Consider the following 4,537-nt stretch of genomic DNA (forward strand, 5'->3'; position numbering starts at 1 on the left):
AGAACTAACAATCACACTCACGGTCAAACTCACGTTCATGAGTTCGCAGGGCTCACACTCGCACTCACACTCATTAGTTCTCAGAACTCGCGATCACACTCGCGATCAGACTCACGCTCATCAGTTCTCAGGACTCACGCTCACACTCACACTCATAAGTTCACGTACCTCACGATCACACTCACACTCACAATCACAATTTTTCGAGACTCGCGGCCTCACTCACGATCACCTCAAATCTGATGGTGAGCGTGAGTGATCGTGAGTGATCGCACTCATGAGTGAGAATGCCGAGGTATGGACAGGACTTCTTGTATGTTGGCAGTACTGTGGAAGATATTATTTTTTGTTGCTTGATTTACGATGTTTTATATGTTTGCACTGCTGTGCATGTTTTTATTTTATTATTTTTGTGTTTTTCATATATGATGTACTTATCCCCCCCTTACGTAATGTCCTTCCCAGAAGGACCTTTAAGGTATTTCAATAAATAAATAAACGGGCAAGGGATTGGCAGAAAACAACAGATCAAAATCCTCGGAGTCACCTTCGAGGAAACGGCGAGAAGTACGAAATGGCTCCCAGAGATAAAGAAAAACTGGGTTCAGGGCTTGAAGCTCATTCGAAAAACAACCAACAAGTCATTAGGCGCCGACGAGAAGGCTCTTCGCATCCTGGCGGAAGCCCTGCTTACGTCGAGAGCTCTATATAGCTGCAACTGGCTAAATCTCACCCGCAGGCAGTGGAAAAAGCTAGAAAGATTGAATCACCGATCCATGAGGGTGATCACAGGCCTTCCCACCTTCACGACACTCGAAGAGCTGAGGCAAGAAGCTCAGATGAGCCGTATTGAGGACAGAGCCGACGCACAGATCATCGCTCAATTTCAACGACTGGAGTGGACCAGGCAAGGTCGTCGACTCTTAGAGGATTTGGGGTACGACATGAGGAACAAGCCCCCACTTGAAGAGCCCCTTCCACCGTGGCAAGATGAGCCACACTCTAAGAAAAAAGGGAGGAGAAAGGTAGCAAAAGCGACTGTTCCTCCTTGTTGCGGACAAGTTGCCCAGAGAAGGGAGGAACGGCAGTTGAGATGAAAGGAGGAGGGCGAGTTCCTCCTTGTTCAGTTGGCGCAGGGGTAGAACATCGCGCTACTGACCAAGTGGTCATCGGTTCGATCCCCAGAAAAGTAAATTTTTTTTTGTAAAGTTTTTTGTTTTTGTTTTTGTTCACCACAACACACATAAACAAACCCAGACCGATGAAAGGAAAATTAAAGTCCTTATTATTCCCCGAGACGTTTTCCTCCTCCAGGCAAGCCGAAGAAAGCTTTCGCCCTCCCGACCCATCTTCTTTCGGTTTCGTTTTGCGAGCACATCGCGCACGTTGTTTAATAAATTAATGTTGAGTTGATTGAGCTTCAGCGGCAACGAAGGCCGCCTGTAATTCCGTCTTCTAGTCCAAACGTGCAGAACATTTCGGTTGCATTGACGTTTTTACCACTAATTTTATCAAACGAGCTAACGAAGCCGCTAGAAACAGCGAAGTTCCGGAGCAGTGCCAGCAGCGCTACATACACTGGGTAAGACGGCCGTCTCCAATTTGCGGGACACACGCGGAACTAGACCAGCGAAACCACGAGGAACTGTTTCGACGTTTTCGACGTTATGGAAATCGCGGGAACTGCGTCCAAGGAAGGCAGGTTTTCCTGCCGGCTGCCTGGGTGCCTTCCGTGCTGAGTTCGGTTTCGTTGTCCCGTGCCGAGTGCCAACCGGCGTTCAACGTGATTCTTCTGCGTGTCAGCAACATCGTCAACGTGGTTCTGTATTTCTTCGTGTCAGCGACATCGTGATGGCAGTGTTGTGGGTTGTGAACAGAAGACTGGAATTATCGCCGATGTGACCGCGTGTTCGCGTATCAGTGGTGTAGCAACAAGATGAGATGGCGTAAACTGTCGGGCATTGATGCCGCTGGTCGGGCCGTTATCGGAGGGGCCGGGGTGTCGCAGGATGACATTCCGCTTTACATTAAAGAGTTTAAAACCACTTGAGGGATTAGGTGCAGTCGATCGACGTGTGGATAGTCATGTTGGAACGCTGGTCTGAACGGTAAGCTCCTATCGTACAGTGGCCAATGTGACTGTCGGTCCCCGAGAGCGATTGCGCTCTGGGGAAAAGACAACACTACGAAAGTATGACGGAAAGTACGTATATTTATAATGGGAGTTTAGCATAAAAAAAAAGACAGGCAAAATCGAAAAAAAAAACAAAAAAAAACGCTATGCTTTATTTTACTGTTTAAATATATTACGGTTCCTGTAGAAACTGCCCTCTAAGTGGCGCGCTGGGATGAGCGCTAGAAGTTTTCGAGCTCGCAACGGCGCAGCTCCGTACACTTAACAGTTGTCGCAAGTCGCGGCTTTGACTGCATTCAAGTTGATCGAAAAGCGATTTCTGTGCCCGTGAAGCATCACTTCCAGCTGAGTGGATATCCGCTCTACAGAGATTAATTCAAGACGGCAATTGCAGCTTTGCGCGAACAGCACAAATAGAAAAACGATCACTACAATATAAATACTGGCTACGAAGGGCCATGCGGGAAAACAAACTCATGGTTTGGAACCACATTGGAGCGGCTCGATTTATTGGCTTTCAAATAATTATGTCATGATCGAGCGTCTTCTTTTTAATAAGAGATTCATCCCCTGAGCCATTAAAAATAGCCTCAGATGTATGACATTGCTGGAAAAAAATGCACATGTTCGGAATATTTTTTTTTGCTTAGGGAGTCACCGAAAAATTCCGTACGTTCAAAACGACCACTATAAAAGACGGAAACGCAGGGCTCGGTAGTAGTGATCGGGGTAGTGTGCTGTTGTATTGATGTTTGTATGCGTTATATATGTTGACCTGATGTTTGTAGTGTGCGCAACGTGTCTACATGTGTTAGAGATTCCGAAGAAAAGGAAACGCAATTGTGGCGTAAGGAAATAAAAATATTTTTTTGTAAAACATGAATTGGGCGGTACCTAGCGCCACCTAGCCTAGCTACGTGCGATTACTCTGCTTGACCCTGCCATCTGGTGGCAAGCGATTTAACATCCTTTTACGCTACGCGGCTACGCCATAATTTCGTGTTACCGTGCTGAGATAAGCCAAGAGGTTGCTTCGGATTTGCTTTTTTTTGAGAGCGGCTTTTGGTTTTGAGGGCGAATGATTTTCACTCCTCCGTGATGTGCGGTTGACACAACGGTTGACGAAGGAATTGTGGCTCGAGGAATAGCAAAGGTAGGACATAAAGTGCGCGAACTGAGTGCCGGTTGTCTCCGTTGAATATCGCAGTGCTGACGATGAGAAGACTGAGTGACTGCATGCTTTCGAAACGTAAGTTTCTTTACCTGCAGGGGTAAAGAAACTTCGGAAATAAATACAGTTCGCGGAAAGCTCGTGTTACGTTTTTATTTCCTGCTCCTCTCGCTTCGTGCAATAGACTTAGTGTTCTCGTTAAGCCTTACCGAGCTCGATTTGCTCGATTCGTGGCCGCCATAATGAGATGCAGTCGACGGAGGAACTTTTCCTCCCCTGCTTAAGGGACGAAAGTTTCTCCCTTTCTAAAGGAACATATGTGTCAAGAGCGTTCCTCCCTTTAGGGAGGACTATACTGACCCTTTTTTCTAAGAGTGCAGTCACAGACCATGGGCGACTCCCTAAAGCCCTAAACGAAGGGAAGAGGGCAAGGGCTGCTGGACTACATGCAGCTTGGTGCGAGGAACTTGGAGGGGTCGACGAGATACGCTATACCGACGCAGCAAGGACCGACGGAGCCTCAGCAGCAGCATGGCATGACCCAAGAAGGAACAAGGGGTGGGCCAAAGCGCTACCGGAGGGCACATTCGTCAAAGAAGCCGAACTCAGGGCGATTCTTGCGGAGATCGAAGACATCCTGAGCATCTCAGTAACGGCCGGTAAAGCCAGAATTTTTACCGATTCTCAGGAGGCGATCATCGCGACCAGATGCAGCAGGGCCAAAGGCCGCACGACTAAAAAGATAAAAAAAGATGGCGACGGAGCATCGAGAAAGGGGCACCGAACTGTACATAACGTGGCTTCCTGGACACAGTGGAATAGCCGGGAACGAGAGGGCACATAGGGCCGCAGTGGAGGCAGCACATTATAGCTCCACGCTTGGCCCGACCGCTCCATCCGGCAGGCACGAGGCAGTAGATCCGGAGGAGCAGGCCAAACTCGACAGGCAGGCTAGGAAGGTCTACCTCAGGGGTCTCCTACCGCCAGAAGAAGACGAGATACCAGCAGGCTACAGCCGATGGGCTGCCGTCTGGGTCCGTCGTATCAGGACCAAGACGGCGTGCACTCCAGCGAACCTGGCGAGCTTTGGCTTGCTGGAACCAGAAGAAGCAAAGTGCAAGACCTGCACGGGGAACAACATGGTGACACTCCAACACCTTCTTTGGAACTGCAAAAGTCTAGATAGTCACCGACAAAAAAGCCCTCGAAGTCCTCCGTGAGGAAGACCGACC

The 4,537-nt window shown here is 48.7% G+C and overlaps 1 pseudogene; it reads left to right on the top strand.

Moving 5' to 3' along the window:
• Positions 1 to 287: 287 nt before the first annotated feature.
• On the top strand, positions 288 to 4,123 carry LOC120840754 (annotated as a pseudogene).
• Positions 4,124 to 4,537: the final 414 nt, after the last annotated feature.

This window comes from Ixodes scapularis, unplaced genomic scaffold (assembly GCF_016920785.2).
Source record: "Ixodes scapularis isolate PalLabHiFi unplaced genomic scaffold, ASM1692078v2 PGA_scaffold10__122_contigs__length_95168666, whole genome shotgun sequence".
Classification (NCBI taxonomy): domain Eukaryota; kingdom Metazoa; phylum Arthropoda; class Arachnida; order Ixodida; family Ixodidae; genus Ixodes; species Ixodes scapularis.